The sequence below is a fragment of the Mirounga leonina genome, unplaced genomic scaffold (genome assembly GCF_011800145.1).
Source record: "Mirounga leonina isolate KUSES-001 unplaced genomic scaffold, KU_Mleo_1.0 Mir_151, whole genome shotgun sequence".
Lineage (NCBI taxonomy): Eukaryota > Metazoa > Chordata > Mammalia > Carnivora > Phocidae > Mirounga > Mirounga leonina.
In genome coordinates, this window is record NW_023270377.1 from 73,010,290 (window position 1) to 73,032,780 (window position 22,491).

Here is a 22,491-nt window from a genome sequence, read left to right on the forward strand (position 1 = left end):
AGAAAGAAAGAAAGAAAGAAAGAAAGAAAGAAAGAAAGAAAGAAAGAGTGAGAACTCTAAAGAGCACCAGGCAGACAGAAAGCTGACATTTAACTAAATCCCATATCATCTGATGATTACTTGAGTGATTTTCATGTTACACAACTTTTCTCATCTTTAATGAACTAGAGCAAAAGACCCACACGAAGAAAGGAAAAGGATACTTTGCCTTTACAATTTATTAGGAATTTGAAGCAAGAACTGGAAACTGTCACAGGATGATCTACCTTATTCTGAAGAACAGTCTCCACCCTAACTAGAATGAATGTGCCTTGAGCATCTGACACCGTAATTATTGAAGCCTGACACTAGTCTTGAATTTTTAGTTATTTCGTATTACATCCTCTCAGGGATTTAAAGTTTAACACAACATCAGAAATCCCAACAAATAATCAAACCAATGACTGGAAAGCTGATCCACATGTTGGAACTTGGTGTGCCCCAGAGTTCAACTCTGTCAGGGTAGAATCTCTTTAGCCAACAGCACACCCGATGGGGGGCTCCACGGTGCCAGGCCCTGAAGGAAGGCCACAGACATGGAGAAAGGACCTACGGGGGCCAACCGTCCCCACCTCTCCCCGCCCTGTGACAATTCAGGGGCCACATGCAGGCATACCGCAATGCTCTGTGTCCTTCTGGTGACAGGGTGCTGTTTCTGGCATACACAAATGCTATCACTGACCGGTTAGGAGAATATTCTCTGCAGAAGGCAGTTGGTGTCAGGGCCATGAGAGACAGACAGCATTGATCTGAATTCCAACTAAGCCACTTATTAGATGTGTGCCTGACTGTGAGCCTCAGCCTTCTCATCCATAAAAATCTCATCTATTTCACAAGTTAGACTGAAAATTTGAGATAATGTAAATAAGATGTAAAAATACATGTATGATCAACAACTCTCACGTGCTAAGACATAATATTACTGAGCACCTACAATGGGCTCCCACATGTGCAAGGCCAAATTGGGGTGACAGAGAAGACTGGTTAGAGGAGAGGATGAAAACAGCCAATCTACCCGGGGTCATTGCCCTGCTGTAGCCTAGCAGCACTTGACTGTGACCAAGCAAATGCACGTAAGACTCAAAGACTAGGGAAATGAATCCCATCAATCCCCCGAAAACACTGTAGGCAGGCCTCTTCCAGCATCTCTAGCATCTCTTCCCAAAATAAACGTGCCCTCGAATAGAAGGCATACTGATATTTCTGAAGTGTTCTATCAAAAACAAAACGCTATAAAGCATAAAACCTCACGCAGATCTAAATCCAGGCCAAGGGTTACCTGTTACAGAGGCCACAGGGAGGCAGAGGCCCTTCCACTTTCATCAGGCTCCAATCACTTGGAGTCCAATGTTCTTACAGCTATCTCTAGTTGTTCAGTTCATGCATTTAAAACATTCCCCGTAAGAAGCCTGATCAAAGGTTTGTGGCCTGAGTTAACCCAAGTCACTGGGACAACTTTGACCCAAAACACAAGAGTGTTTTCTTGCTCTCTATTCAGAATACTTCTTGGTATTTATATTTAGTTCAGGGAGGGTGAGAAATTGCTTTCTGGCCCTATTACAAACCCTGAATACCATCTACCTTAGAGAAAATACTAATATAAAACAAAATACTAATATAAAACAAAATACTATCACAACAATCTTGGAGTCAATGTTTTTTCAAAGAAAAAAGATATTTTGGGGTGCCTGGGTGGCTCAGTCAGTTAAGGGTCTGCCTTCGGCTCAGGTCACGATCCAAGGGTCCTGGGATCAAGCCCCACATCGGGCTCCCTGCTCAGCAGGGAGTCTGCTTCTCCCTCTCCTTCTGCTTCTCCCCTGCTTGTGCTTTCTTGCTCGCCCTCTCTCTCAAATAAGTAAACAAAATCTTTTAAAAAGAATAAAGATATTTCTCAAGAATGTATCCCTTCTAGGATGATGTCCTGGATTCCAGGATGGAAAAATATGTACCATGACTTTGGTTAACCTAGCAAGAACCTGGGAACAAGGGTCAGTCTTTTTTGGTCACTCATTCAATGCATGCCAGCCATGCCCAATAGCACACTGCATCCCCCAAACCACATTTACCCATGCCCCCAGGATCCCCTCCATTCCCCCCAGACTCCTCCACTGCCCTTCCATGCATGTTTGCCCTCCCCCCACCCAGCATTCCTACCCGTCTACACTAAGGAGTGGCACCCCTACCACTTCACTTCACACTTCACACTTCACACTTAACATGTGCCCTTCCCACCCTTTACTCACTAGGCTCTTACTGTTGATGTCTGGTTTACATTCACTCATTTCTTTGTTATGTATAAGTAATCAGTTAGTTTGCGTAGGATGAAGGAAACCAAGGTTTGAAGAGGCCTAAAAGGAACTGGGCATTTTAACCAAGGTTCCAAAAGGCTCCACACACCAATCATGCAGTAGCAAGCGGGCACTGGAAACTGCCTGACCAATCATGCTTAACCACTACCACAAAACCACATTTGTTTGATGTCTATATTCCTTTGAGTGTGCAACTAAAAAAATTAATAATTACAACTCAGCGCAAGATGATGACAATGGTGAACAAAAGCACTCGATAACTTAAGTAAATACGATTCACTGCATAAAAGAAAAAGAACACAGGATGACACCTGCCTCCCATCATAACTAACTACATGGTCACCAATTCTCTTGTGCATTCATCTTCTGCTTCATCAGAAAATTGGCCTCCACTGCTGAAGTAAAGAAAAAGAGGATACAGAAAAATATAATGTAGATTTCACAACAGAAAGGCAATATGGAAACTCAAATATGTATTGACTTTTCATTTATTCAACAAACATTCATTGGGCACCTACTATATTAAACCGTGAGTAAATAAAGATGAATCATTTATAGTTTCTGCCTTTAAGGAACCATAGCTTAGAGAAGAAGATTCTAAAACAAATACAAGTGGTACCAATAAGGTCTGGACAAGGGGCTAAGGGAGTCATTACCCAGGGTAGGGAGCATCATCAGGGCAGGTTTGTATAGAAAGCAATAATTAACTCAGATGTTGAAGGTTCACTGGGTCTAAGGTGAACATGAGCAAAGACATAATGGTATGAATGAATACTGTATTTTCAAGGATAAGGGGGTGTAGTATGCCTAGAGCGCAAGATAGTATGCAAGAATCCTAAGTGAGGAGGTGAGGAGACCATACAGGCAAGCAGGGGGGCATCTCTGGAGATCTTATATGCCACTCAAAGGATTTTGGCTTTTGTCCAGTAGGCAACAGATTGCCAAGGAAGGCTTTTAAGCATATTTATTGGCTGTACACTCTGTTATAAAGACTATGCTTGTCAATTTATACATGTTATATTAATCCTTAACAACATTACTAGTAGGATTAGGTAGAATCGCATTTGAATTTAAAAGACCATTCTCCCATTCCATGTTCCCTGAAGCAGTGTTTGGAGATAAACTAAAAAGACAGAAGTCTGGGAGTAGGGAAATCCTGGGAGCAGGAAATCAGGAGACTGGATGTGAATATCCAGACACAAACTCCTAAGGTCCAAATTAAACCAAAGACAGTGACAATGGAGCAGAAAGCATGGAATCTAAATATGTTTTGGAGGAAAGATTGCTGAAATAATTGCCCCCAGAAACAGGACTCCTTCCTTAGTTTCTGCCACATAATGGAAAGCACTTCCCCCAGGGGTTATACCACCATCTGGGCTTGAAGATGCCCTCAGAGCACCTGATGCTTCTGGCCACTTGTGAGCAAGTCCCCAAGGAGGCCTTTGTACTCCAACTGGCCATGGAGGCATCAGGAGATGCCTACAGATACTCTGAGAAGGCGTTTGCTCACCCTTGCCATACAGTCTGCACCCAGCCTCCCCCGAGACACCAAGGGGACCAACCAGTCCCAGCATGCTCCACAACCCTCTATACCTTGCTCATCACCAGAAGCCCAATCTGCCCCATTTCTCACCTGCTCAGCCCTCCCTCCTTCTCATTCTGTCCTCTCAAACTCAAACTCTACCCTCACCAAACTCCACAATGCCCCCTTCTCTGAAGGTTCTAAAAACAGGAAGAAGGCAAGATTTAACCTGAATTTTGAAGGCTGAAGCCTATTAACACCATTTTCCTAGCATCCCATCAAGAGGAGGTTGTTAATACTCTCACATTTAAGTCTGATGTTCCGCCAGTAATAAACAGGGATGGCTGTACCCATGGCTAAAATATCAAACACCTTGGAACTGGGTGATAACTAGCCCCTTTCCAGGGACCTTCCAATGATTAAGCGATTAAAGAGTTAATGTCTATCTTCCCAAAAGGTCCCCAGGAGGCTGCTCCAGACCAAACGCTTGCAAATGTTAGGCTCATTCCATTTGAGTTGTAAAGACTTTGATCCAATCTCAAAAATCCCCGATGCCTGGAGATGAATTAAATGTCTGTCCAGTTCACCTTCCAACTTCCCTATCATTCAAATCATACCTATTTTGAAGTTCATGTCCTTAGACTTTATCGCCTTTTATCCCTTCTTGCTGTGGCTCCCCCATCTACTGCACCTAAGCACCGGGCTGTTCCTTTCCGAACATAAGTGTCCTCATTCTTGCTGTCTTCCGCATCTACATGGAGGCCCCAGTTGCTACATCACAGAACCTCTGATGATCTCTTTGACACTGACTCAGCCACCACCCTCCCTGCCATAACCTCAGATTTTGACATCACGATTACTTGCACCAGCTTGGGGACGGCAGCTTCAAGCACCCCATACTGTAAACACTGCCTTCTCTGTCTCCAGCTCATCTACTCTGGCATTTCCACCCCAACATCTTCTTGGCATTATCTGGCTTTCCAGTCCATTGACCCTTCCATTTTCTCCATTATCAGTTACACCCTCACTTCTCTTTCTGCCCAGCTTGGGGGTCAAGGTCCATCACTGTAACCTCTCCCTGTACTTGTTCCTCTCTTCCTGATCCTTACCTGGCAAATCCTCAAGTTGGTGAAGCCCATCTATCTGCCTGCTCCACACCTCCTCCTAACAGCTGAAGAACCAGCCTGACACAAAACACAACCCCATCCAGCCTCAGTTTAAAGTCATGGTTGCAAATCTCTAATGGGTGATCTATAGGAATCAGCAATCCTATTATATTTCTCCAGGATGTTTCAAAATAGCTATTTACCCTTTTCCAAAATCCATTTTACCTCTCTCCACCCCAACATCATCACACTTCATTCGGAAAGTAGAAGCAATTAGGGAAGAACTTCCCACGACACAAAACGTGGCATATCAGCCTCTGTAACCATTCTTTCTACAGTCCTTCCTTTTACTATAAAACAAATGTCCCTGTTCCTAGTAAGGACTAAGCTCTACATTTGTGCCCTGGATTTCCTCCTTTCCCGGCTCTTCAGGAATTGTACTCTGACAGTCATCCATCACTCTCTCCTGCCTTCATCCATTTTTCCTCTCTACTTAATCATTCTATCATTTCCTCTCTATTTAAACTCATTCTATTACTCTCTGGTCCTAACAAACCCTTCCCTAGCCAATATCTCCTTCCAAGAACTTTTCCATCCCTCTGTGTCTCTTCACAACAAAAATTTTGGAAGAGTCATCTGTAAGCACTGTCTCTGCTTCCACAACTCAATTCAGTAAGCTTCTGCCCTGGCCTCTCTCTACTTAAACGATATGTCAAAGTGTTAAAATCACAAATGGTGGGGCGCCTGGGTGGCTCAGTCGGTTAAGCAGCTGCCTTCGGCTCAGGTCATGATCCCAGGGTCCTGGGATAGAGCCCCGCATTGGGCTCTCTGCTCAGCAGGGAGCCTGCCTCTCCCTCTGCTTGCCACTCCCCCTGCTTATGCTCTCTCTCTCTCTCTGACAAATGAATAAAGTCTTTTAAAAAATAATCGCAAATGGTCTCATTTCACCAAATGCAATCTATATGACTAACACAGAAACATCTCCTTTTAAAAACATTTTAAACTCTTAACTTCAGGGATACGACGCTATCCTGGTTTCCCTCCTACCCCAATGGCAACTCCTTCTCTCCTGAATAACACAGTGCTCCAATGGGCCCCTTCTCTATCTATACTTTCCGGATAGGTAATTCCATCCAGTAACAGACACAACCGGTATGCAAATAACTCCTAACTCTGCATCTTCAGCCAAAACCCTTCCCAGAATCTCCAAATAATTATCCAATTGTCTAACTTACATCTCCAAAGGAATGTCTAATGAGTGCCTCACACTTAACACAGTCAAAACAGAGCATTTTCCATCTTCCATCAAGCTTGCTTCTCTCCCAACTCTTCCCTTCCCAGTTTATGGCCCAGTTGCGATAGTAAAAAATGTAAGCCTTTACCTAGATTCTTGTTCCCCATCTCCAGACAATTATCTATCAGCAAGTTCAGTCAACTAACTCTATCTCAAAAACATATCCTAAATCCATTCAGTTCTTTTCATCTTTAACACAACGCTTGTCCATATGCAATAAAATGATTTATAAGAATATAAGAAATATGTATTTTGTCATCCAGATGATCTGAGTTCTGTGAGCCACTCTAGCAAACTAACCACACCTAAGGAGGAGGCCACTAGAACCTCCAATCTTTAGCCAGTTGGTCGGAAGCACAGGTAACAAACAGCCTGGGATTTACAACTGGTATTTGAAGTGGGGAGTGGAGGTCAGTCTTATATGACCTGGTCCTTAACCCATGGAATCTGATGCTATCTCCAGGTAGGTAGTGATAGAATTGCCTGGTGTTGTGTGGGAAGGAACCCCTGCACACACGCTGAAATGGGGTGAGGAACCCCCCAAAAAACAAACAACTATAATTTCTCACTTGGACAACCAAAATCGATTCTTAAGTGGGTCCTGCTTCCATTCTCCCCTCCCACCCACCACAATCCAGTCTACCTTTCGCTGTCAGAGCAGTCTTTTATAGCAAAACCACATTGTTTCATTTACCAGCACGCAATCCTCTAATGCCTTTTATCACCATAGAAGAAAATCTAAATGCCTTATCCTGCCTTATCCTGCCCTAGGAGACCTGACCCTTGCTTACTTTTCAAAGATTTTCTTGGATACTGTGGTAGGTTGAACAGTGGAGCCCCAAAGCTATCCACATCACAGACCCTGGAACCTGTGAGTGTTATCTTGCACGGCAACGATCACAACAAACACTTGGCAAATGTGATCAAATGAAAGATCTTGAGATAAAGAAATTATCCTGACTTCTCAGGGTAGGCCCCAAATGCAGTCACATATACCTTTATAAGAGGGCCGCAAAGGGAGATTTGACACACGTAGGAGAAGAGAAGGCAACGTGACCCCAGAGGCAGAGATCGCGGTGATGCAGCCACAAGCTACTGAATGCCTGCAGTCACGGGCATTCAAACAGGGGCAGACTCTCCCCTAGAGCCCCAGAAGGAAGCATAACCTACCAACACTCTGATGTCAGACCAATGATTCTGACTGTGGACTTTGAGCCTCCTGAACTAAGAAGAGAATAAATTTCTGGGTTTGGGTTTGTTTTGTTTTTTGTTTTTTTTTAAGATTTTATTTATTTATTTGAGAGAGAGAAAGAGAGTGAAACAGAGTGCATGGGAGGGAGAGATGCTCAAGCAGATTCCCCGCTAAGCAGGGAGCCCAATGTAGGGCTCAATCCCACAACCCATGAGATCACGACCTGAGCGGAAACCAAGAGTCGGAGGCCCAAATGACTGAGCCAGCCAGGAAACCCAAATTTCTGTTGTTTTATGCCAATGAGTTTGCTATAATTTATAATAGTAGCCACAGATAACTAATATAAACACCTCTCACTCTCACCCATTAGGTTTCAGATTTATTTACCTTCTTCTGCCCATCAAATTCATCAAGAATGCAATTAGGGTTTTAGGACCAGCTGTCTTCTCAGCCTGGAATGCTCTGCTCCTCATCTTTGCACAGCTAACTCCTTCAGGTCATTCAGGGCCCAGCTCAAATGTCAGCTCCTCAGAGAGGCCTTCCCAAACCATCCAAATTCAAAATAACCGCATAGCTCTCATCATCTCATATGTCTCTTCTTTATTTAATCATTAGTATTTCCTTTCTTTCCCTCCCCACCCCACCCCCGCAAATAAACTCTACAAACCAGAGACTGTACCTGTTTTGTACACCACTGTAATCCTAATTTGTAGAAAAATGCCTGATATATATTAGGTGAATGATAAATTTAACAAATGAATGGATGATATAGAGGGGAGAAAAGATGGTGGTGCCATTTCAATGAGAGGAAAAACATTGGAGGAGCATTAGGAAGAGGCTGGAGGGAGATGATGAGTCCTGTCTTGACTGTGGGATATCCAAGTGGAAATGCCCACTGAGTCTGAATTCAGGGAAGAGGTCTGGTTGGAGATGTTGATTTTTTTTTAAAGATTTTATTTATTTATTTGAGAGAGAAAGAGAGAGCATGAGCAGAGGGACAAGCAGACTTCCCACTGAGTGGAGAGCCCAGCGCGGGGCTCGATCCCAGGACCCCGGGATCATGACCTGAGCCGAAGGCAGACGCTTAACCGACTGAGCCACCCGGGGGGCCTTGGAGATGTTGATTTGGGAATTCCTGAAATCAGGGATATGGATGAACTCGGTGGTGAAGAGAGCTTCTACAGTGAGAAGACAGCGGACTGGCCCTAGGAACTCCAATATCAAGGGGAATAAGCTGCCAAAGAGATCCACAAGGAGAAGTCCAAAAGAAAAAACAGGGGGTCATACTAGCCTAGTGAAAGTTCAACTTCACAAAGGAGGGAATGAGCAGAATCACAGACATTTCAAGTAATAAGGTCCCACTGATTTACCAATAAGGGGGACACCAATAATCATACAGCGATAACAGATTCGTCTAAGGTAGAAGCCAAATTTGCAACAGCTGTGGAGTGAATGGAAGGTGAGGAAACAGAAAAACAACATACACAATATACTTTGGGGAAATATAGCTTGAAAGAAGAGAAAATGAGTGTGTAGCTAGAGGGTAGTACAGGGTAAGGGAATTGTTTTGGTTTTCGGTCTTGTGTGTTTCTGTGATGGGAGAATCTTGAGCATTCTTGTAAATATTTAAAATACAGATGAACATGGAGAAATTCCATAGAGAAATGTAGCTAAAGGGATGGGGGATCTGAATATTGTTGAAAGCACCAACTTTGAATAACTCTACCTCTAACTTGGTAGTTAATGATGGAGACCAATATATTACCCATTGTCATGATATCTCTGATCTCTGTTTTCTCAGTATAATAGGATGCAAAGCACTGTGACGAGAACAGCTAGCTTCACCAAAAACCCACAATCTCTTCAGCTCCCAGCTACACTACATTTTCCAATCTCCCTCTGTTGTGCACCTGATTTCTAGCCAGTGGTATGTCTGAGGAAGTGATACATTCATTGCAAGACTAAGTGTTTAGAAAGTGGATATAGTTCTCTTTCTCCTTCCACTAACTGGATAAAGTTGAAAACAAAGCCCTAAGAAACAGCAGAGTCAATGAAAGGTTCCAGGGTGTCTAACTTATCAAGGGGAGGAAAGTCATTCACCAATCAAGACTATGAGATGATCAAGAAATAAACATCCGTCATGTATGTGCTTTAATGTACTCTCAGATCCTTCCAACAGTTTAGTTTGCCCTAACCACTAACAATCATCTGATAAAGAAATGCACATGTCTCTGGAGGCAAGGGAAACAAAAGCAAAAATGAACTGTCGGGACCTCATCAAGATAAAAAGCTTCTGCACAGCAAAGGAAACAATCAACAAAACTAAAAGACAACCTTCGGGATGAGAGAAGATATATGCAAATGACATATCTGATAAAGGGTTAGTATCCAAGATCTATAAAGAACTTATCAAACTCAATACCAAATAAACAAACAATCCAGTTAAGAAATAGGCAGAAGACATGAATAGACACTTTTCCAAAGACATCCAGATGGCCAACAGACACATGAAAAGATGCACAACCTCACTCAACAGGGAAATACAAATCTAAACCACGATGAGATACCACCTCACACCTGTCAGAATGGCTAAAATTAACTCAGGAAACGACAGATGTTGGCAAGGATTCAGAGAAAGAGGCACCCTCTTACACTGTTGGTGGGAATGCAAGCTGGTGCAGCCACTCTGGAAAACAGTATGGAGGTTCCTCAAAAAGTTAAAAATAGAACCACCCTATGACCCAGCAATTGCACTACTAGGTATGTATCCAAAGAATACAAAAATGCTGATTTGAAGGGGCACAAGTACCCCCAATGTTTACAGCAGCACTATCAACAATAGCCAAACTATGGGAAGAGCCCAGATGTCCATAGACTGATGAATGGATAAAGAAAACGTGGTATATAGGGGTGCCTGGATGGCTCAGTCAGTTGGGCAGCTACCTTCGGCTCAGGTTATGATCCCAGGGTCCTGGGGTGGAGCACTGTGTCGGGCTCTCTGCTCAGGGGGGAGCCTGCTTCTCCCTCTCCCTCTGCCTGCCTCTCTGTCTACTTGCGCTCTCTCTCTCTATCTCTCTGTCAAATAAATAAATAAAATCTTTAAAAAAAAAAAAAGAAAACATGGTGTATATATATATACAAGGGACTATTACTCAACAATCAAAAAGAATGAAATCTTGCCATGTGCAATGACATGGATGGAGCTAGAAGGTATTATGCTAAGTGAAATAAGTCAGTCAGAGAAAGACAAAACTATATGATTTCACTCATGTGGAATTTAAGAAACAAAACAGATGAACATAGGGGAAGGGAAGGGAAAATAAAATATGATAAAAACAGAGAAGGAAGCAAACTACAGGACTTAACTATAGAGAACAAACTGAGGGTTGCTGGAGGTTGGGAGGATGGGCTAAATGGGTGGTGGGCATCAAGGAGGGCACTGTTGGTATGAGAACTGGGTGTTATAGGTAAGTGATGAATCACTAAATTCTACTCCTGAAGCCAATACTACACTGTATGTTAACTAACTTGAATTTAAATATAAATAAATAAATAAATAAACAAACAAAATTTAAACCTCATCAGCTCAGCTCGAATTATAAAATGCATTTTATCTTATCTTATCCTACTCAGGCAGAAATACACATAAGAAAATAATTTGAAATACTGAAACACAATGGGACTTGGTTTTTAATCTGGAAATCTTTGATGCTTAGTAACATCTGGCAACTATAACCAAATAAATGGACTAATATGAGGCCAAATAACATTTCATATTTTCTATGTGTTTAAATCAAGGTTTATTCTTGAACATTATATTAATTTTTAATAAAGTATTGAAATGCCATGGCACTTTGGCACCAAAAAAATGCACGTGTCAGGTAAAAGGCTCAAAGATAATGCTGAAGGTTGGTAAAACTCTGGTGGAAAATGGGAAAAGGTGCAGTCTAAAAACAGGTAAAAGAACAGCCTCATGGCTGATACTGGAGAACATAAATTTGTATGGACCTCCAATTTGCATGATTGTGTTCATTTTCCCAATAGCATTCACAAACGCAGGTGCAGGAGTGGGAAAAGCAGATTAGCACCAAGTTGCAGGTTGTTTCCTCATCCATTAACACTAAAGATTTTAACAATGTCATGAGTTCCTAGGAGTGAGATAAAAAGGAATACTATTTTAGGCAGGCATACTGTGCTATGCATTTGATGTCTGAACTTCAGCATCACTGGTGAAAACTGCTGAAACCACACACTAAAACATTAGGAAGTGGAAGTGTTAAAAGGCAAAGTTCAATGAGTCTAGCAGTGGAATCCAAAGCAGCAAAAAGCAGGAAATACATTACAGAAATATGGGAAGGATTATCCCTTGATTCTATTATTTCTTAACACAGTGTTCAAGGGAGTTTCAGTCATACCCGGAAATAACTATGTAGCTTTGAGTAAGTCACTTCAGTTCTCTGGAATTGTGGTTCCCCGCTGATATAACAGTTCACTGCTGCTATATGAAATAAGGTAAGTCAAGTGCTTAGCACAGTGCCTAGGAAATGGTGATTGCTCAGTAAATGATACTTGTTGTTACTGTTTATTATTCATAATAAAAAGACAGAGTTGGGTTAGATCTCTAACCCCTTTCCTATTTTACAATTCTATGAATCCGTATTTTTTTTAGATAAATATCCCAGCTACTTAATGGTGTGCTAAGATGAGGGAAAGGGGTTAATACCAGCAAACATGATGAGAGAAGGGAGTAAAATAGACTTGTTACAGATCCTAGGAGCATAAGCCAGGGGGCAGATGCAGAGAATGTAGCATCCTCTGCATATGAACGCTATATCTGGAGAGACTGGGAGTAAGGAGATCCCAAACTTGGGGAAGAAAAGTTAGATCAAGGGTCCAGCAGTGAACAGAATCCACTGACCAAAACCGGCCTCACCTTAGGCAAGACAAGAGTACTAAAATACGTCACGCTTTTAGGGGCTTAAAATTCATGCAGTCTAGCTCCTTTTACAGAGGAAGAAACTGAAACGTGCAGATACTGACCAAAGCCACACTTAAGTGGCTTAGACAGTGACTTCAGGGACACTCAGGGAAACAGTGCTCCCCAAAGGTTCCTTCTCCTAGCTTACAGAAATGATAGTCAAGGTTTCGTCCCTTCAGAATCCAGAGACTTCTCTTAAGGTGACAAGTTAATTTTATCAATCATCTTTTTATGAGTTAATTTTCCAGATTATTTTCTAAGAGACTGGATTAGGTGGGCAGGTGGGAGAGAAGGGAGAAATCGGTGAAAAGAAGAGAGCCCTCAGTGCATCCTTAAATAACCTCCTCCTTTTCAGATTCCTCCACTCATTTTCTTCAGGGATTGCTTTCATAGCTTTGCTTCACCCGCAGTGATTTCCTTTCCTCCTCCTAAATACGGTGGTTTTGGCTATCAAAAGTGCCAAATGTGTAAAGAAAGAGGGGAAGCCTGGAAAACAGAAAGTTTAAAGTATCTAGTTCAACTGATTAGCTGGAATGCACCTGCCTCTGTTATCTGCTCTCTAATCATACCCAACCCATTTCTATAACATGCTTCCTGAGTAACTAAAGGGTAAGGGAATTACATAAGGCAATCATTTATTCAAAAACTATTTACCTAGGTGTTCCCCACATGCAAGGCATTTGGGCGGGGCATGGGGAATCTATAAAATTGTGTAAGATCCAGCCCTTGCCTGGCATGATCTGCAGAAAAGGAAATGATACATGTTTTCAAATAATTAGCTTACACAAGAGAAAATGAGAGACTTGAGAGTGGCATAAAAAGAGCAATTGAAGGATTTAGGAAATGTACAAAATACTTCTGACTGGAGCAGTGAGGAAAAGCACCATGAAACTGGTAGCCAATGGTCAGGACATTCAAGGATTGATAGGATTTCAAAAAGGTGAAGTAGAAGGAAGAACATGTATATAAAGGCAGCAGTTGGAATAAGACAGATTTAGAGAATTCCAAGTAGTCCAGTGTGGCTGGATCACAGGGAAGATAAGGACACAACCTTGACCTATGCTCTAGTCAAAGCATGACTAGAGAGGTTTGTGAATTCAAAGACAAATATCTGGCATTTGATCCAATAGGTCAGAGCAACCCACGGAAGAGTGGGGCAGAAAGTGGTATGATCAAAGCAGTTTTGACATGGCCACAATGAAACAAACATCCTCTCTTTATCCAGTTTTAAATAAAAGGAAAACAGCTTTTGAAAACCTAATACCCTAAGCTATATTATTTTCATCGCTTTTCAAGTACATTTATAAGTTTATTGTATCTTATTGAAAAAATAATGGTATAAAATTGTAACTAAAATATTCCTAAAATGTGTACTCTGAACATAAACTTTCGTTCCTCTTGCATAGAACCATCTGGTCTTCATGGCCACTGCTGGATACAAGGGAAGTAATAAAGCTTTCTAAGCATGAGTCACTAAGTCATACTGGGAGGCCATCTCATTTCATAGTAGCAAATTCTAGAAAACTCATTTTCAGAAAACTACCTCTCTGTTATGGTTTGTGGGGTTTGCTTTCCTCTCTATATTATAAAACCTTTTTATAGTAGGATGTAAGTGGGTAATCAAATATGAGCTTCCACAGAGGACACATCACTATTTAAAGAATATGAGGCCTGAAAAATCTAAATTACAGTCATTGTTTAAAAAGCACCCTAATAGATCTCGCTATTTTTTTTAATTTTTAAATTTTTTTAAGATTTATTTATTTTAGAGAGAGAAAGAGTGTGTGTGTGTGAGAGAGAGAGTGTGCATGAGTGGGGGGAGGGGCAGAGGGAGAGAGAGAGAAGCAGACTCCCCACTGAGCACAGAGCCCGACATGGGGCTCTATCCCAAGAGCCCGAGATTATGACCTGAGCCACAACCAAGAGTAGGACACTTAACTTACTGAGCCACCAAGGTGTCCCAGATCTCACTATTAAAAAATAAACTAAATCAGTAACAATCTCATTTTGTCAGAAAAATTAAAAAAAAAAAAATCCCAAATAATGTTTTAAAATTTTGTCAAAATGTATGCCACGATAAATTTTTAGTTAGGAGGGAAATATTTTCTATTAATTAGTTTCTTCCCACTAATTTTAGTGAACTAACAAAACCACAGCTTGACCTCATTAAAATCAGAAACCCTGTCTTATCGGCTGCATAAATCAGAAATCTGATTTTGAAAGAACCAACATAAAAATTTCAACTGAAAAATGGGAAAGAAGAGCATAGATACGATTTAGGAAGAAATATTTAACACAAAGAGCCAGTAAGAATCTCCAACAAAAGATGAAAATCCTGGAAAACAAGAAAAAACAAACAAACAAAAACAATGGTCACATTCATGTCAGGATACAAAATCAGAGTTCAGACAAACTCTGACCACAGTCGGTTCCTAAACATCCTCAGGTATGCAAACCATGGGCTCCTGTGCTTCCTTTTCCTCAAAAGTTCCTGAGATCAATCCTTGGTCAGATAATACAGGAAGAGGTCTACTCTGAAGTTGCTGGAGATGTCTTGGCTTACAGCCACCTTAGCCCTTGTCTTTATCATTGAAGTTGAATCTGATCATCTCTCCCTCCTCCATTTCTTTCCCCCATCACATCAACAAGGAAATATACAACACACCCTTCGTTAGCAGCGACTTCCTCTAGGACACAATTGCTATGGTTTCTTCTTATCTCAGAGGTGATGAGTCCTGATGGAATTATCTAAGTATTTGGATGAGCATCCAGAAACACATTAATAATCTTCTCAGTTTAGTTCCATTCAGTCCTTCCCTATCTCCCAAAATAACAGTCCTGAAATTAGCCAGGCGTGGGGGTCCCACACCTAATAACTAGTAATTTTCCCCAGAAATATCAGATGAAAAATATATCCCATTACACACAACTGGATAAAGTACACGCAGGCCATGTGATACATTTTTGTATCACATGTGTTAAAAGTGGCAAAAATGAAGAGTTACAATTTCTAACGCCACTCCTGAGCTTTAAAACTTCAGAGATATAGTGAAAAGTAATACTTAGGTGCACATAAAGAATTTTACTGTAGGCTTTTCATACTTTTCCACAGAAAGTTCATTTTTGAAAGCATAGGATTGTGCTGGCTTTTTAATGCACTGAAATACAAAATCGCAAACATTCTTGATACAATCATGACCTCTCTTCGCTGTAATCTTCAGGAAACTATAGGTCTCTCTGTTGCTGAAATGACATTCTCTTCACCACAAAACTGTCTGTCTCAACTATTTGAGCCAATATTAACATCTCCCCAGCATAACTACATAGTTAATGTCAACATTCTACCAATGGGTATATGATTATGCAAGATCTTATGCTGGTCCCTAATTGTTTTACCTTGTTAAACAAACTCTAACTCTCTCAAAAGCAAGATAACCATACTTTCTCTTTTTCTAGCACTTGCTACCATGTAATGCTACACAAGCCTAAAGAAAACTTCATTCAAGAAGCCAACTGTTAAATTAACAGTTGACTTCTGAACAATGCAGGGATTAAGGGTGCTGACCCCCTGCACAGTTGAAAATCCACATATAACTTTTGACTCCCCAAAACCTTAACTACTAATATCCTACTGTTGACCAAAAGCTTTACTGATAACATAAAGAGTTGATTGACACATATTTTGTATGTTATATGTATTATATACTATATTATAATAAAGTAAGCTAGAGAAAAGAAAACATTAAGAAAATCATAAGGAAGAGAAAATACATTTAAAGTACTGTACTGTATTTATTGAAAAAACTCCATGTATAAGTGGACCCACACAGTTCAAACCCATGTTGTTCAAGATTGAATGTGTTTTCTTTCTTTCTTCCTTTCTTTCTTAAAAAAAAAAAAAAAAAAAAAAAATTATTTATTTATTTTAGAGAGAGAGAGAGCACAAGCAGGAAGGGCAGACTCCAGGCCGAGTGCAGAACCCAACGCGGGGCTCAACTCACAACTCTGAGATCATGACCCTGAGATCATGACCTGAGCCGAAACCAAGAGTCAGACACATAACCAACTGCGCCATGCAGGCACCCCAAAATGTGTTTTATATCTAATGCTCTTTCTGAAGTGTTGTTTCTGTGCTTAGGACAACCTACTGAGTCCTGGTGTTGACAAGCAGAATGACCCAAGTTTTGAAAAACCTAAGCAGAAACAGCATCACATTAAAAAATAAATAAATAAAGAGGAGAGGGGCCCCTGGGTGGCACAGTTGGTTGAGCGTCTGACTCTTGGTTTCGGATCCGGTTGTGATCTCATGGTAATGAGATCCAGCCCCATGATGAGCCCTACACTCAGCATGGAGTCTGCTTGGGATTCTCTCTCCCTCTGCCCCTCCCGCTTGTGTGCTCGTGCTCTCTCTGCCTCTCTCCGTCAAATAAATAAATCAAAAAAAAAAAGAGAGAAATTAGGTACTCATCTGGAAAATGGTTTCCTTCTGTAATAAGAGCTTGCCACCAACCACCTTCTCCCTCAATCACACACACACAAAGTAAAGGGGATAATGCCTGGATAATTCATGCACAACCTGCAGGAGCTAAATTATCTATTCTTTGCCCAAATCTTTCCCTTTTGAATCTAAAAAGAAAAATACATAAGAAAGAAGGAAGCTAATACTTTGAAGTCTACCACCTAACAGGTACATCACTAGCAATTTTACATGTGCTGTGTCATATACGATTATCCATATTTTGCCAATGAGACAGTTGAGGCTCAGTGAGTTTGAATAGGTTACCTAAGGCCAAGGTCTTGTTTTCTTCCCCCAGCTACACTCAGCTAGAGTTTGTCCCATAGTTCAGTCACTCATTGAGAAAATATTTATTGAGCACTACTACAAGCTAGTCACCACTCTAAGCATTAGAAATAGAAAGGCGTGTGAAGCAGACCAACTCTTTTCACAGAATTCACATTCTAGTGATGAAAGACAGAAAACAACCCAATAGAATAATTTCAGAGTTATAATAGTTTGCCAATATGATTTACTTACAGTGACAGTCAAATCTTTTTAAATAGCTTTAATGAGATTAGTTACAAGAACTAAAGGAGGAAGGAGTAAAACCCATGAGAACTGGTAACTGTAACCCTCTTGTCAATTACTGAGCCCTCAGTACATCTTTTAATAAATCAGAGGAGAAGGGGTGCCTGGGTGGCTCAGTGGCTTAAGCGTCTGACTCTTGATTTTGGCTCAGATCATGATCTCAGGGTTGTGAGACAGCCCTGTGTCTGGCTCTGTACTGGGCATGGAGTCTGCTTAAGATTCTCTTTCCCTCTCTCTCTCCCCCTCCCCTGCTCTCCCCCTCCCTCTCTTTAAAAAAGAAAATCAGAGTGGGGGGCAAAGTAGAGCTTTAATGCTGCTCAGATTTTCTTTACAAAGTGACTGTGTGAGAAATCAGAATGGACAGCTCCACCTATGTTGTTTGTCAAACCTAAAATTCCATCCTTTATCCATTTTTTACTAAGGTAATGCTGCTTCATTTGAAAAGCTGATTTTTAAAAATCAAGGGAGCATTGTAACTTGACATATGTCCTTATGAGGAACTCAAAGGGGTTTCAATATCCACATCATAAAGTTCCCTAGGCTGCACATGGTATCCATTGGGCAATGGCACCCAGCTCTCACTGGACAGCTTGCAAGAACCGTAGAACTCAGAGGCCACAGTAGTAGGGAGTAAGTCAGGAAGTGCCTGGCCCCAGTGTGGCGGTAGTCATTATCCTGCACAGTCTAAAAATAAACTTCACATCTCTTAAACTTGAAACATATGCAAAATTCGAACGGTTTTGTTTAAAGCAACAAGCGGTGTAGCTTATCCTTCCTTCCCTCACCTATTTATACAAGACTATTTATAAGTCCACTAAATTAACTGTTGGCTATTTCTTTGCTGCCTCTCTCGTGATATGTACAACGTGATGTGTAATGTGGGTTGGCCCAAGTCACTAAGACTGAGAATTCGTGTGTGTAAATTACTTGCAGACTCTCAAGGAAGGCTGTCAGGGAGTGAATGCTCCTATGCATAATGTGGAAGGCAGTCTCTAGACTGTGGTAACAGCGACACTTCATTCACGGGGCTATACCTTTCTGTCAAAGCACTCCGCAAATCTATTTTTGCTCAGAGGAGCTACTACGTGGAGAGAGGAGGCTGCTTTACGTTCATCGGTGTACACTTTCCATTTCCTCCTAGAACTGTCACACTCCAGCGCCTTAGGTTCTCAAGAGAGAGCCTCAGCCCCGTTCTAGAATCTCTCCCTCCCTTGCTTCTTCAGAAGAGAGCAACAGGCCTTCTCATCAGAGCAGCGACATCCACAAGCCAAAAGTTTGCAGGAAACTTTCAATTAGATACCAACCCTCGCCCAAAATGCTTTACACCCCACCGCCCTCCAAAATGTAAATAGCGCAACCCTGCATGAGAACGAGTCCACCTTCTGTTATTGGGGAGAAACTCTCAGTCTTCTCCGAGAATCCCGCCACCACCCACCCAACACCGGAGCCCTGGAGGCCTCACCCGGGTCAGAAAGGTGCCGCTCTCCCCATGACCCTGGGGGCGGGGAAGGGGGGGGTCTTCCGGGAAGCACACACCTGAGATTGATCCTCTCGCGCGAGGGGAGCGTAGGCGCACACAGGTCCTCCGGCCGGGGCGGAGTCTCTGCCTACCCCCGAACCAGACACTCGGCCCTGGTCGTCGCGGCGAGGCGCGCGAGGCCGTCACTCCCGAGCAGCCCGAGCCAGTGCAACCCGACGCGCCCCGCGCCGCCGCACGCCCGCCTCTCCGGCGACGTCCTCCTCCCTCCTGCTCCTCCTTCCTCCCCAGGGGCCGGCCCGGGCGGCGCGGCCGCCGCATCCAGCCCGCATTCCTCCGGCCCAGCGGGGAAACGCGGAAGTGGAGGCGGGAGGCGGGAGGCGGGAGGCGGGCCGGGGTAGGGGGTGAAGCGTCGCGAACCGGCGGGTGGCGAGCGACCGAGGCCTCCGCCGCCCAGTGAACGTGACCAGACGGGGACACGCGGCCGCGGGTCCCGCCGGGTGGGGCGGCGGCGCGCCGTTGCGATGGCCCCCGCCCCAGGCTGCGGTTCCCGGCCCCGCGCCTCTCCTTGTCGGCCGCGCGGCCGACCAGAAAGCCTGGGCTAGGCTAGGCCCCGGGAAAGTGGGGGAAGTGTCCGATTGCCTCTGCCCTCCCCGCGCGGGCCGCCCTCGCCGCCTGTCCCGGAGAGAGGAGACACTGGCCCGCCGGCGCGCTTACCTGATTTCTCGCCGCCCGCGCCCGCATCTGGCTTCCCCTCCTCAGCAGAAAGGCCCCCCTGGGCCTAAAACGCTCCTAGGAAACGGGTGGACCCCTGGCACCCGGCAGTCAGAGCCCGAAGCCCTCGCGCCGGCTCTCTCCCGCGCGCTCTTGGAGGCGCGCTCGGCCTCCTGACCTGCCGGCTCAATGTCAGCGCGGGAACCCGCAGGGAAGGCCAAGCCCAAGCGCCAGAAGGTGGGATGCCGAGCATTGGCTCCCCAGGCCCAGCCTCAGACAGGTGTTGGGAGAGCAGCAGGCTTCCCAGATGCACCCACCTAAAGCCGACCCTGCCCACTGAGCATGCCCAGCTCACTTGGAACTACAAGTGGCTAGACAAGCGCAAATGGACCCAGGGAGGGCGCAGATGGGGTTCAAATGGACCCCATTTCTTTAAGACCTTTCCTCCCACAACGTCTGGGAGTTTTGCAAGTAAGGTTTCTACCTTGGTGTTGAGAAGTACCCGGGGAAGGTTGGAAAGGCCTTCCAAAGGAAGGCAAATTTGTTTGAACCCAAATCGCAATGGTGGGGGTTTTTTCAGCCAATTACTTATTAAATCAATTTCTTCAAATGCGGCAAAACTATCGTAATTGACATAAAGGAATGTGTAGATTCATTGGGTCCCAAACTCATAGTGACTTCAGGAAACCAGTCTATCCAGGTTCTCAACCTTGGGTTCGTATTAGAATGCAAAGGAGGGTATAAAAATGATCAATCCCAGGTTCCCACTCCCATGCCAAGTGAACCACTCTGTAGATTGAACCTGGAGATCCTTACATTTTAAAACTGACTCTCAAAGGGTAGGCAAGGGAGCCAGCAGCATCACCTAAGAACTTAGAAATACAAATTCTCGGCTTCACTCCCAACTATGTGATTCCTAAACTCTGGAGCTGGTGCCTAGCTATCTGATTTAACAAGCCCTTCCAGGGATTCTCTTGCACACTAAAGCTAGTGAACAACTGTTTAAAAGTTCCCCCAGCTGATTCTAACGAGAACCCCTGTAACAAACCAATGCTTTCACATTTTTTTCAAATCCCAAACATTTATTTAGAAGAGCAACATGTTACACAGAAAAGGAACAATCTGGTTGAATTGAGGTGCTAGTCCTGTATTTCCTTCCCACGAATTCTCCCAGAACAGATCAGTTCTTGGAAAATGGACCACCTATTTACTTTTGTACTGGGGTGCCTGGCACAGTGCCTATAACATAATAGATGTTTGGTAAGTGTTTATTGATTTGAAATGAACATTTAGGTGAACGATTTGTTCCAGACCCTACTATGTCTACTGTTTATCTTCCCCACAGATCCTGGTCAACTTGCTAGCTGACAAGCCAGTAGGGATTCAGTTCTTAATAACCTATGACCATCCATAATGGTCTAAACCCAAGTCAGACCCTAATGGAATAGAACATGAGAGAAAGTATAGAATTTTGAGGAGTTGAGAAAAGTCAGAAGCATCTGACATGATTTCATTTGCCAAAACTGGGGCCCAAAGCAACCAAAGGAAAGCAGAAGGACACTAGACATCTGGTGGAATTCAGGAAAGGCACTGAAGGAAGAAGTATGTAGGGGAAGGCCTAGGGGAAGAGAGATAAGAAACTTAACCATGATGAACCTACAGTTTACTCTGGATCTTCTTTTTCTAAGGAACCCACCTCTGTCTCCACTTCCCCAACCTTGATACATACATCTCATCTTAACTGCGGCCTGGAAAAATAATTTAAAAATAGAAAATTTTTATAAAAGTTACTTCTAATTACTGCATAAAACATGGTAATTTGTAATTATTCAGAATAACTTAGGCATCCACTTGTTCAAGACAAAAGTAGTAAAAAAAATTGCTAATTTTTAAACATAAATACTAGATAATTTCAAAATTCAGGGGTTTATGACACTCTTCTTTAAGACCCACAGAAACTTACAAAACCAAAAATTATTCCCTATTTATTCCATCAATATTTTCTAGAAGGAATACAATATTAAAATAAAGTGTTCCTTTTAGCCTTACACATAATGCTTTAAAACTTAGGATACTATTTATGAGTACCTAAAGTAGCTCCCTGACTATTTCTTCCCCTTTGTCTTGCTTACTGTGACATGAATTCCACTGAAAGTTTGGTTGCTGCTTAGGTTATCTAACAAGAGTGTAACTTCCCATATGCTTAAGCAATTTTTTTTTCCCAATTTCTTTTTACTATTAAGATAATTTGAGGGGAAGAGGGGGATAATCATTAATTTAGGAATTAATCTTCAGATTAAATATTACATTAGATCCACAAACAATATATATGAAAAAAAAATATCTTGCCTACACACATACGCTTGCTACAGCTTCTTTTTGCTCATGGAATTAAACAAAAACAAATAGGTTGAGGGCTAAAAAGGGAAAGAACTGAGTGAGGGTGTAGGAGGGGAAGCACTTACCAGAAGCAATTTAAAAACATGAAGGAATTACTTCAGCAGAAAGCAATCTGCTAAAGACCAGTACCTCAGGAAAGTTAGAGTCTTAAGTGTTTCTTCTTGTCATCATAAGTGACTCAGCATTTGGAATGGAATTATGTTTACCGTCTTTCAGATTGAGGGTGTCAAATAACTTTGCTGCCACCTAACTCTTTTTCTTGTGTGCCTAAGAAAACTTCAGGACTGCCATGTGTTTTCAGTCTCAGATGGCTACCAGATTGAAAGGGGCCATAAATGTTATTAACTCCCACACTTTTGTTTTACAAACAATGA

General features: G+C 42.7%; 1 protein-coding gene across 1 annotated transcript in view; it reads right to left on the reverse strand.

Moving 5' to 3' along the window:
* Positions 1-19,224, reverse strand: part of GPD2 (glycerol-3-phosphate dehydrogenase 2) — a 139,898-nt gene extending 120,674 nt beyond the window's left edge. The window contains exon 1 of the mRNA XM_035007998.1: positions 19,063-19,224. The gene's annotated coding sequence lies outside the window, so the exon portion shown is untranslated. The remainder of the gene's footprint in view (positions 1-19,062) is intronic.
* Positions 19,225-22,491: the final 3,267 nt, after the last annotated feature.